Consider the following 12,510-nt stretch of genomic DNA (forward strand, 5'->3'; position numbering starts at 1 on the left):
TGAGAAAGCAAGGTGTGGACTTGGCTGAATGCCAAGTCACCCGGCCGGCCGTTCTTGGTTTTTTCTTATCTCCTAATTGTCTTAATTATTTTATTAAAAATATTCCTTAAAATTTACTAAAAAGTGAACCTCGTTTTTCACATTTGTTATGTTTTATTATCTATTTAAAATGGTTTATTCCTTAACACCCCCATCCCCAAACCCCCTGATGGTCTCTTCCCTGTGGGACCCTGTCAATCACCTTGTTTGATCTGGAAGCTTCTGGGAAGAAAGCCCTGGGATTCGGTTTAGGTGAGGGGGCAACACCGTCTTCCTTTGTTCTGTTAAGTTCCCCTGTTCTGGGTCACACCCTCTCTCCCCTGCTATTGGTTCTGGGTTCTTCCCACCCTGGGGACGCCCCCGGGGTTCTTAAGGGGAAGCCCAAAATCCGGAGCCTTGCGCTTGCACATGGGCAGCTCCTGGGACAGGAATAAAGCCTGGTCAAACCCACGCAAGTGTCCACACTTTCTTCCATGTCGCCGATAACACTCCAGCCTGGGGTCCAGACCTGCCAAAACCTCCATCATATCGTGGCCAGAGCAAGCTACCCGGTGAGCAGCTCTGAAGCCATGATACAAGGCTGTGAGGTGACCATGGGCACCCCCTGCCCTGGCTCATCCCCAGGCTATTCTGGGAACTCTCCTGACCTTGTCAGGTTCTGCCAAAAGTGAGACACCCCCAGTTCCTTCAAGCCCCTGTCCCCAGGAGCACTGGAGCCAGGACATGCTCCTGAACCCTCACCTGTGCTGATCCCTTGGGATCCTTTATGACCACAAATGGACCCAGTGTGAAATTGCCCCAGATTTGTGTTAAACTGGCACTAATCATCCCCTAAATCCTGGTATTTGTGGAGGTGATGTGGGAGAAGCTGAGTCATTGAACAGGTGCCACAGCAGGTCACCACCTGTGGGGATCCCCAAGGGCAGTGAGTTCCCAGGCTATATATTGAGCATTTAGAGCAGCAGAGACGAGGAAAGCTGCTGTGTGTGTAAAAATGGAAATTGCTGCAGCACTCTCCATGGATTTTGCCTGTCCTCCCCTTCCAAAGGATCCCAAAATGCTTTGCAGGCTCTATCTGCTGATGGGATCAACCAGAAGCTCATCCCTCCCCAGGAACATCCTCACCTCTGGGCTGCAACACAGAAACTCTTTAATTAGAAGCAGAAATGTAATCAGATTAATTAAGTACAATTCCGAGGCAAGAAAGTCAATTAAAGGAATCATAAGTCAATATGGAAATAGAAGAATCTGGCTTTGAAGCCGGATTAGAGATAGTGAGGCTGGAGAGTGGCGCTCCTTCAAATGGCTCCAAGAGTGGCTTCTCCACGGTGTTTCAGCTTGGAGAAGGCTCTGGAAGCAGCGCCGGGTGCCCATGAAGGGATGGATCCAAGAGTGCAATAAACATGAACCAAGTGAGCACCAAATATGTGCCAAATGCGTGCCAAGTGTGCACCAAGCATGAACCAAGTGTGTGCCAAGCACGAACCAATTGTCACCAAATGTGTCCCAAGAGTGCTCCAAGTGCTCACCGAGAGTGCCCCAAGCCTCACGTGCACACAAAGGATGGACGGGGCATGTACCAAACGTGCACCAACTGCACACCAATTGCACACCAAGCATGTGCCAAGTACTTACCAAGCATGTGCCAAGTACTTACCAAGCTGTCCTGGGTTGACAGTGCTCTCTATCCCATAATCCCATATCGTGGACACCCTTGTTATGTCTAAGAAGGTGTTCCGTCCCCTTTAGGGGGGGCGGGCACTGGCCTGCTGGGCTGGCTCCGCTTTGCTTTGCTTTGGCTTCCCTGCTTCTAGGCGCTCGCTGTCTTGCAATTTTCTGCTAGTTTCTTGCCCTTTCGTTCTTTTGTTTTTTCTTCCTTTCTTTCTGCCGCCTCTGTGCTCTGTTTGTTTTTTTTTTTTTCCCTTTTCCTCTTCTCCCTTTCTCCCCCCCCCCCCCCCTTTAAGATTTAGGACCGGCACCCGGAGCTGATCTGGCTGGAGGAGTCCGAGGAAGATCGCCGGGGCTTGTAAAAGAAGCTGCGCGCCCCTCCCCTCACAGTAACCTGAGCTTTTTCTGTTCTTTTTTTTTTCCCTTGTGTCGGGGGGTGTTTATTCATTTGTTAATAAACCGGTTTTTTCCACTTTGTGTTCAAGAGATTCCTTCCCAAACCCAGGGTTGGGGGGAGGGGTGGTAGAGGTTTTGTTATTAGGGGATTCCTTGAAGGTTTTCCCCTAATTCAACCCAAACCAGAACATAAGCATGAGACAAGCATGTACCAAGCATGTTCCAAGTGCACACCAAGCATGTCCCAAGTGTGCCCCAGGTGTGCCCAAGCACCCCCAAGCCATGCCAGGCCCTCTCCAGGCCATGCCCTCAGTGTTACTGGTGCCTGAGGCCACCCAGGGGTGTCTGTGCTCCCTCCATGCACTCACAGAACCCTGACACTAAACCCCTCCATGCCCACATGTGTCATGCCCATGTCACCACGTGTGTCACCCGTGGATGAGCAGGACTGTCCCCTTGTTCCCTCACCTCCGTGGATCCTCCCTGCTCCCCAGCTCTGGACATCCTTTGCTTTTCCACTACATTTCCTTTCCCTCCTTCCTTTCTTTCTCCTGGCAAAACCTCCCCACCATGGGTGTCTTCCTGCCCCCATAAATCTGCTGTCAGGGCTGAAATGGTGGCATTGAAGGATATTTTTTGTGCAAGTTTCAATAAATGCCACTAGAACAACACAGGAAATGATCCTGAAAATGCAGGAGCAGAAAGGAGAGAAAGAAATGGCAGCCAAGGGGGAAAGAGAGGTAAACGCTGGGATTTGAGGCTGCCAAACAATGCATTTAAATAATTCAATTTGCTGTGCTGGTTTGAAAGCAAAACCAGTGAGAGACTCCAAGTCAGAAATACAATTTAATAGGAGGGGAAAAAAGGTAAAATAAAATAAATGCAATAGTACAAAAGACCATGTAGAAGCATCCGTGACTTACAGGGACAAGGTACAATGCAAACCTGAGATATTCTAGAATATGTGGTTTTATTGCAAGGGTCGTGGGTAGAAAGGGCCTTGCCTTCAGCCACCAGCCTCGGCTGAAGGAAAGTCCCAAAGAGAGAGGGAGAGAGAGCAAGAGAGTATGGGCTAAGAAGAGGGGAGCGAGAGAGCAAGGTGGCAGGGGTCAGAGTGCAGGGGGAAGAGAGCAGAGGTAAGAGAGCAGGGAAAAGAGCAGGGAAAAGAGAGCGAGGTCCTGGTTACAATACATTATATCTCCTTTTGTGATGAATATTCTAATTTACAGTGACCAACCAATACAAGACACAAAATCCTATAGAATCTACATACAGCCTATGAGAACTACTACATTACCGTATGTTGTATTTTAAACTCTAAAAACTACTCTAGACTTTTCTGTTTTGCTACATTGACCTTTGGATTCCTTAGCCAGCAGAAAGGTATTGTTCAATCAAAAGGGATTCTCCTTCAGCTGGCTAGGCTATTGTCTTCAGGTTAAATAGTAACTAAGACTCGGTATCCTACAACTCAAAGTAAGCTTCCATTTCTATTTTGATTCTAGGTTTCATGTTTTCAGAATCTTTTGCTAAGCAATCATATTTATAAGGTTTCCCTGATTCATCTTCCCCAACAAGACCACTGACAGAGTCAGAATACAACCTGACACCCTGTTAGTAAGGGTGGTGGTAGCAGTCCAGATGAAGTGGTCTTGTTGAAGCAGTGATCCCGTAGAAAGGTCTGGTAGCTCTTGTCCTCTAGGAATCCAGAGGGTAAGAGCCCCATGTGCTGTCCCAAATCCCAGATTATATCCAGGTGGGAATGCTTGGCTCCTTTCCCTGAGTAGAGCATCTCACAATGGGCTGATATCATTCTATGAGTCATGCAGTGGGTCCTTGATTGCTCATTAAACAGAGAGCTCCCAGAGGGACTTACCTATGAGTCATGGGCAAGGCATTGATGGGCCCATTAACAGAAGATAGTCAGGAGGGACAGGGCACAGGAAACACTGTCCCACCTGGTTTCAACAGCTCATGAAGATGGTGATAGAATACATACTTTGGGCACATCTTACATTGTAACCTAGGACATTTGCAAAAGCAGGGGAGAGGCGAGGCGAGGCGAGGCGAGAAGAGAAGAGAAGAGATGAGAAGGAAAAAACCCAACTTGCGTAGCAAGCCCATAAATAACCTTGGAGAGCAGGAGGCTGGGAATGCAGTATGGGATGGGCTTTCTCCTCTTTGCATGAGTCTCCATAAAAATGCCAGGAATAAAAATACATATTTTGATAGATTCATCTGTAATTTCACTTTTAATTCCTGAAATCCTCCCAGAGCCACAACCATGTCGCCTTCCCAGACTGAGCTCTTGGATCTCTCCCCTCCTTGGATGCTCTGTGCAAGGCTCCCAGGAGAATTGGAAGCTGAGGGCATCTGGAGCCCTTCCATTCCATGAGCAGATCCCTCTGGAGTGACTGGGACTGAAGCCTTGTTAGCCAGTGGTCCCCAACCTCCTGGAACAAGTGGAATTTTGTGGAAGTAGAGGCATCCTTAGAGAGCTGCAGCTCCAGTGGGTTGGGGACACAGCTCTGAGGTGTGTGGGAATCTCATCCCCCTTGGAACACTTACCCCAGAAGTGATGGACTTTTGGCTCAGCTCCCCGTTCTTGCCCCATGGTGATGGTGGCTGACAGCTGGGAGCGTCTCTGGGAATAAAGAACTTGAATTTGCCAATGCCCCTGGGAAAAAGCCTGTCCCTCCTGCCAAGACCTGGCTATAAATCCCTGATTTTGTCAAAGGTGTTGGGAAAAAATGGATCAAAATATTGGTCCCTCATCACATTTACTGGTGAGGGCAGACCTGGTCCTGCACCAGCTGAATCCTCTGGGAAGGAAAATGAAGATCATGGAATCTCCCAAGCTGGAAAAGATACACAGAGATCATCCAGTCCAACCCCTGGCCCTGCCCAGGACATCCCAACAATCCCACCCTGTGCCTGGGAGCGTTGTCCAAATACTCTGCAGCCTTGGGATTTTACCATTCCCTGGGGAGCTGGATGCCAAAGTCTCAAGTGGAAAGCCAAGCAGGAACATCCCAAAATGGGATGAGGAGCTGGAGAGGGGTGTGTTGGATCAGCATTGCCAGGGAATCTATTGATCAGTCTTAAAACCAGTGGACACCTGGACACCCTTTGGGCTCCTGTGGCTGGGCACTGCCCACTCTACTCCCTGCTCTGCTCTGCTCCAGAGCCACCCATGTCCTCCTCAGAGCAGCATCTCTCAGCTTCCAGCCCAGGGTCCACAGGGGTGGCTGGGATGTCTCAGGCCAGGCAGGAGAGAGGGGGATCCCCTGCTGATGGAATCCTGGGGAGGACAGAAAGTGGATGCAAGGAGGAGGCTGGGAGGGCCAAGCCATGCCCAGCCTCCTGCAGAGCATTCCCTGAAGAGACCAAAAGGCTTTGAAACTTGGAAAAGCCACATTTGATGGGAAGGCAGAGAAGCCTCCCTTTCAAAGGAGAGAACTCAAAGCAAGCAGGGAACAGAAGAACAAGCTGCTCCCACTGCCCGCCACAGCTCCAAGGGCACAGCTCTGCTCCCACACTTGGATTCAATTAACTCCAGGACTTGCAGAGCTGTGGAAAACTCTGCCAAAGCCCCTCTACAATGTTAAGATGTTCCCTGCACCTGTGGAGGCTTCCAGTCCCCACACCCACAGCACCTCAGTGCACCCTAAGCCCTCTCTGCAGTGCCTCACATCCCACCTGGGCTCTGGAAAAACACAGAACAGCTCCATGGGAATGACCTCAGGTGAGGAGCACGAAGGCGACATCTGGACAGCCACCTCCTGTCCCCGAGCACTCTGTCACACCAAGCCTTAGCCCAGCACATCACACACGAAATTCTCAGAGCCCTTTAAATAGGTGACACTGGGTCATGGATTTGAGAAACACTTAAGTGGGAGGAAATGTTTAATTATCTGGTTAATGATGCTGGGAATCTTGATCTGCAGAGGAGGGCAGGGCTTGGCAGCTCCTCTCTGCAGCCACTCCAGCCCTGCATGGGTTTGTGTTAATCACAGGATTTTGGGTCTGTTTTTGTTCCCATTCCCACTCTGATGAATTCCTCACCATGTCCTCGGGAGCTCATGGATGTGTGTGGGTCTCATGGATCCCTGAGAGCCAAACCTGTGTCCCATGGGTGCCCAGGAGCTGAACATGTGTTCCATGGATCTCTGGGAGCTGAACACAGCCTGACTGTGGCAGGGTCTCCCCCTGAGCAGATGCTGGGCTCAGATGCCGGGTTCAAGGGGCTGGGGAGAGCCTATTCCTGGGGAGGGCAAAGTGCCATTTCCTGATTTATTCCTGGCTGGAGTGGGGCTGCAAAGTCCTTTCTGGAGGTTGATGGGGAGGGCAGAGGGATTAACCGACGAACAGCAGTAGTACCTTCATCCCAAAATACTCCCTGAAAGGGGATCCTGGTCCTATAGCTGACCTTGGTATAGATCTCCCAATTTATTGTTCTTTTTTAAAGTGCCTGTGCTGGGAAATGTCACTTGGCTCTGCTGAGGGGACAGAACATCTTAATTTAGGTCCCCACTGCTGGGCAGAGAAGGGCCCTGCCCATTCCTTGATCCCTGCTGGTCACAGGTGCAACTTGGATAGGTTCCTGGCATCGATCCCAAGTGGAGCTGGAATTGTGATGGGAGAGAAGGGCTGAGGTGGAGGGTGGGACCTCTCCATGCTCAGAGGGGCTGTGGGTGGGGCAGAGCCATGTTCCCACCACAGGGATTGGGCTTGCAGCATTCCCAGCACAACCCAGTGGTCATCTTTCAAAGCCCCTCCACACCAGTGCCCCTGGGTTTGCTGTGGCATCAGAGCCCTGACTGGTCCCACCCAACACAGCCCAGTGAGCCCACAGTTGGTTTTGGGGGCTGCCAGGCACCTTTCCCCCAGAGGAAAGATCCCAGCAGCCAGGGCTCAGATCCTAGCCCCAGCCAGACACCTCAGGGCACTTTCCTGGCTCCAAGAGAGTTTCACAGCAATGGAAGTGAAGGAGAAGAGACCATCCCTGTCACACTGTCCTACCAAACCCAGATCAAGGTGTGCCACCACAGCCTGTCCTTAAAGGGCACAGCCTGGAGTTTGGTCTCCAGTTAGTCTGGAATCAGATTTCAGCACATGTTTGCTGGGTTCCAAATGTTAATTTTCTTCCCTCCTCATTTCCTCCTGGGATCCTCAGGCTCTGAAGCAGGTCCCTGTCATTGAAGGGGGAGGTGTGAAAGGTGGGGTGAGCAATTGGGGTTCTGCAGGAAAGTCCTTCCCTGTTGATGCTGAATGCGAGAAATCAGGCAGCAGCACAGTGTCTGTGTGAAACTAAGTCACACAGATTTCTCATACTGGCCTGAGATATTGTGTCCTGAGAAACTGGAAGGAGGAATTCAAACAGTCCTTGGAGAAAGTAAAACAATCCTTGCAGGTGTTGTTTGTGTGCCTGTTGTTTACTTGCAAGAAATGATTGAGGGGTGTTGTTCCTAACTGTGCAATGATGGTGATGTGTTGGTTTGCTGTCCAATGAAGTTTTATTCCATCAGCACTGTCTATAAAAGATTTCAAAGAGTAAAGATTGCTCTCACTTGATAACAAGCCTGAGAGTCTGTGTGTCGTTTCTACTGCCATTCCTAATCAGAGCAACACTTCCCCACAGCCACCCAAGAAGATCAGCTTTGCAGGGAGAGGAAAACAGTGACATCCCTGTGCTTTCTGTGCACTTTCCTCACCCTTAGGAGAGTGAGCCTGGACTCACTTTTCTTCCAAACCACTCCAACACTTGGATTTCAGGGTTAATTACTGCTTTTCTTTCAGCAGCAGCATTAATAAGGTTCCTCGTGGGGAATGTTACAGCACTGCTCTCCTGGGAGCATCTTTGGAATATCAAACCCTGATGGTTGGTCTTGGTTGGTGTGACCACAGCTTGGACCTGTAGCTCTGGGGCAGCCTGGGAGCAGATGGGAATGTTGTGGGGAGGCTGGGCTGGGTCAGGCTGGATGGGACACGACTCCAGTTCTCCTGGAGCATCTGGCCTGCAGTTGGCAGACGCAACACTCACAAACTTTCCTGGAGCTGAGGAAAGAAAAACAACAGAGTAAAAAATAGTCCTGATCCCCCGGGAGTCTTGTTCATTAAAAGACAACGTGGTTTATGGCTCAGACATCCTTCCCTCGCTGCTCTCCCCCGAGCAGGACTCAGCCAGACAATAACTGAGGCTCCAGAAACCCTCCAAAGCATCTCTGGAGCCATAAGAGCCTCTGTCAGCGGCTCTGTCAGTCCCACCCCGGGACCACCCCAAGTGCGAGGTCCCCCCTCCCCTCGCTGTTGACCCTGTCCCACAGCAGCCATGGGGAATATGAGCTCACTGATTAGAAATCAATGGGAATTCAGCTCACATCTGAACCTGCTGCATGGGAGGCTGCTCCCTACCCTGCATGGCCTCTCCATGCCCGCTCAGCAGATTCTGGCAGCTCTGGCACATGGAGCTGCTGAGGAAGTGGCCCTGAGGAAAATTCCCACTTGGGAAAGGAAAGCCCCCAGCCCCCAGGGATGGCATCTTTCCAAGTCTCCCCCCATGACTCATGATCTGCTGAGCCCCAAAGTCCCCCAGCCCCTGCAGGGGTGTGCTGGTCCCTCCTCAGGGACTTTTCAGGGACAGGGAAAATGGGCAGGACCAGGGAAGAAGATCTCTGTCATGCAGTTCTGTTGCAGAATTCCTCAGGGAAGGAGGACATGATTTACATCTAGATATTGAATTACCCTGACTGAAGCCTGACCTGAGGCCTTGTTGAGGCTTTGAAGCCTGTGACGCAGATAAAATTCCTTAGTAAGTTGTGGCGCAGTTAGAATTAGATATTAAGATGTTTGGGAAAAATAATGGGGTGCTGAAGGTCACTGAATAGAGTTGTTAATAGGCACGTGTTAGCCACCTTAAGAGTAAACCAAATAATGTTTGCATTCTTTCCTCTGCTGTGTGCCAATGAAAAAGTTATTACATGTATAAACTATGTAGAATTGTATATAAGCCGCCGTGCTGCACGTAATAAACGGACAATGTAGAAGTAACCACAGTGGTCGGATCTGCGTTGCTCCAGTCCAAACCCTCTATTATTATTATCGGTATCCCTGGCTTCATAATGGTGCCTGAATACAGGGACACCTTCGCTTAAATGTGTTTTGCTTAGATGCGTTTGCTTAAATGCAGAAAATCGTCTAGACGTGTGTGTGAGAACTCTGTTTTAATTGTGGTGGGAGTTCTCGTGCGGATTGTAACTTGCATGCAGTAAGAATCCGCAAGAGTTCTAGCTTAGATGCGGTAAGACATCATTAAGCCTCCTTGCTTGGACCTGACTCGGAACCGGCTTGGAAGCGAGAGGGATTGAGACCGGATGGGCTGAGCGACAAGGAGCGGGGGTTGGAGTCGCGAGGCTGGCCATTTGACACCACAGAAGAGCGTCAGTGCCATCCCGTGGCAGAAGGTAAGCCGCAGCGGGGAGAGACAGTTCAGAGACAAGATGGATGCCGATCTCGGTGCGGCCGTGCAGCTGCTTTGTAATATTCTCTCTAGGAGAGATGAAAAACTGAAGGAGAGTGAGTTAGAGCAGTTGGCCCCGTGGGCCCGGAAAAATGGAAAGCTACATACGCCGTCCTTGTTGTTCAGTGCCGCGGAATGGAGGGAGGTTGGAGAAATGCTTTGGAGTTCAGCAGTTCCCGCAGGGAAAGACGGGAATAGTGCCCGTGCGCTTGGCATGGTGTGGTGAAAAGTACATCGTACCTTGCAAGTTGTCTCGGCTGAGACAAAAGCGGCTACAGCAGCGATCGAGGTTTTAGAAGGGGCAGAGCAGGCAAAACCAGAAAATCCATCCCTTCCATCCCAAAAACCCGCCAGAGTTGTGAAACTTTTCGGCATTTACAACCGCCCAATTCGCAGTCTGAGCGCTCCCGTCAGCCCCACCCCGCAAGACGTTTTAGATCATGTGACTCAGGTGAAGGACTTGTCTCTTTGGCCGCTGAGACGGACTGAGAGCGAACCGGAAATGGCTCGGTCGGTGGACTCTGTGGGCGTAGAGACAGGCGGAGACTCAGGCAGGGCCGAGGGCGGAGATGGGCAGTCCCAAGTGATGCAGCGCAGAGGCGGAACGCAAGGCGGAGTGCGAGGCAGAGCAGATCCAGCGTCAGCGTGCGTGGGCACAGAGCGACCTGGAACAGAGAGAGTATGTCACGTGCCGGCACACAGCGGCGCACAGCGATGCCGAACGCTCGCCCTCCCCTGCGGGCAGGAAGCCACCTCCACAGCACCTGGCAACCATGTCGTCCATGACAACAACAGCTGCAGCGGCTGCAACAATAGAAAGACCAGTGCGGTCGCGCAGCCCCGAACCAACGAATTGTCCTTTTCCTTCCGATTCTGACACTGACTCAGAAGCTTCAGACAATCAAGTCACTGCGTTTGCAGCTCGTGGCAAACAACGATCACAGAGACAATCGCAGCATGTCACTGCCTCACGACACAAACAGCATTCATCCGAATTGCATCAAGCTATCTCCAGACTTGCTCAACTGTCACATCATCATGACAAACAAGAGCAACAGACAGCTGCAAGCTCTCAACCTAGAGCCCAGAGAGACCATAGCCTTTTTCCATCTCCACCAGCAATGCCACCTGTTTCTTCAGTGTCAATGCCAGCCTTTTCTAGAGTGTGATTGCAGCATAGTTCTCATCAAGTCCAGCTAAGACTACTTCTGGACAGTGGAGCAAGTGTTTCTACCCTAAATAAATTGTGTTGGCCTTCTGAGTGGTCCTTGCAGATTTAGAGCAACCATATCATCGGAGTGAGTGAAATGAGAATTTCTGCAATCAGCACAGATGCCATTTGCATCATTTTCAAAGACAATCAAGTTATTGTAGCACGACTGTACGTCATGCCTTTGCCTGTCAGGCTTCCAGGACTGTTGGGCAGAGATGTGTTATCCCAGCTTGGCTTGGTTGTAACCACAGATCAGCATTCTGAAGATCACTTGATTGACTAACAACCCTGTATGGGTTGAGAAGTGGCCCATGACTGAAACAAGGCTGCAAATTGCAGAAGAGCTGATTCAAAAATAACTTAATACTGGACACATTAGAAATGCTAACAGTTCACAAGTTTGTGCCTCCTCAGCAGAGCTTCCTTTAATCAAGTACCAGATGCTGTTTTCTAAAGTGTTGAATAATACAGAAACAATCTGTGCAAGTGCAGCTCCTGGTGCTCCTCTGGGTTTTTTTCAGTCCAGAGCAGATTTGAACAGTCCTAAAAACATAGTCTAGAATACACAAAACAGACAATTAAAAATACAAGTATGACAGTCACCCTAAAATACGCCCACTTGCCATTGTCTTTCAATGGCAAAAGAAAAACGGGGAGGACCGATCTGGCCAAAAATTTGATTCTGCAGCAAAACTGGCCACTCCAATCCATCCTTCAAGTGACAATGGCCTTTCCTGTCCTTCCTAAACCGTCAGTAATGACAGTGCACTGGCTCCTGGGTATTATTAAAAATTTTTTGCCATGTGCAATAGCTCATGGCTGGGCAGATGACAAAATTGTTGTGGAAATAAACGGGAAAGAACCAGCAGACATCAGCATTCCCGTGAAGGATGAAGACTTGGAATAGCTGTTAAGACACTCAGTTGCACTGCAAGAAGCGTTGTTGGGTTTTGCAGGTGTGGTTCACAACAAGCAGCCAAAAGGTTCAATGTGGCATCGTCGTGTCAGATTCTTTGTACGTGGTCAGAGTTGTGCAGAGAATCGAAGAAGCACTCCTCAGACAAACCCAGAATCAACGCGTTGGAGAACTGTTTTTACAACTGAGCAGTGTGCTGAGACAACGTCATCATGTCTTCTGTCATGCACATTTGAAGTCATCAGTGCAACAGAGACGCTGATCCTGTCTGAGTGCCAAGTTACCCGTGCGTGTCCTCCAACAAACGTACCATCGAACAAGAAAAGTGATCTGGATGGCAACGACCTACCTGGAACACCTTCTGACAATCCTGATCTTGATTAAAATTAATTTTAAGCGTGTGAAATAAGTAGTTTGTATAATTATATTTATAGAAGTTATTTTAAGTCAAGTAAGCTAAAAATAAGTAAATTAAGTTTTAAGATAATAAGTTAAATAAGTTAAGAGAATAAGTTTAAGAGAAAAAGTAAGTTAAGATAATAAATAAGTAAGAAAATAAGTAAAATAAGTTTAGGATAATAAGCTTTAAGTAATAAGTGCTGTGAACTGTATCATGATACACTTCAAGATTCTTCTTTATGTTCTTTAATTGTTTAAGCATTTTGTAATTACTGTTGTTAAAAGTTTTGTTTTAGAGATGTGTTAAAAGAATATCACTCTAGATAAAGCCAGGGTTTTGGCCACACCTTGATTTTAACT

At 49.2% G+C, this 12,510-nt stretch overlaps 1 long non-coding RNA gene across 1 annotated transcript; it reads right to left on the reverse strand.

Moving 5' to 3' along the window:
• Positions 1–2,936: 2,936 nt before the first annotated feature.
• On the reverse strand, positions 2,937–10,379 carry LOC310922036. The gene is made up of 4 exons (XR_014592278.1): positions 9,863–10,379; positions 7,818–8,160; positions 4,672–4,747; positions 2,937–4,556 (listed from the first exon to the last, which is right to left on the reverse strand). It is a non-coding gene; the product is annotated as an uncharacterized lncRNA (long non-coding RNA).
• Between the last annotated feature and the right edge of the window lie 2,131 nt (positions 10,380–12,510).

Source organism: Zosterops lateralis (genome assembly GCF_965231275.1).
Source record: "Zosterops lateralis genome assembly, chromosome: W".
In the NCBI taxonomy this organism is placed as follows: Eukaryota; Metazoa; Chordata; class Aves; order Passeriformes; family Zosteropidae; genus Zosterops; species Zosterops lateralis.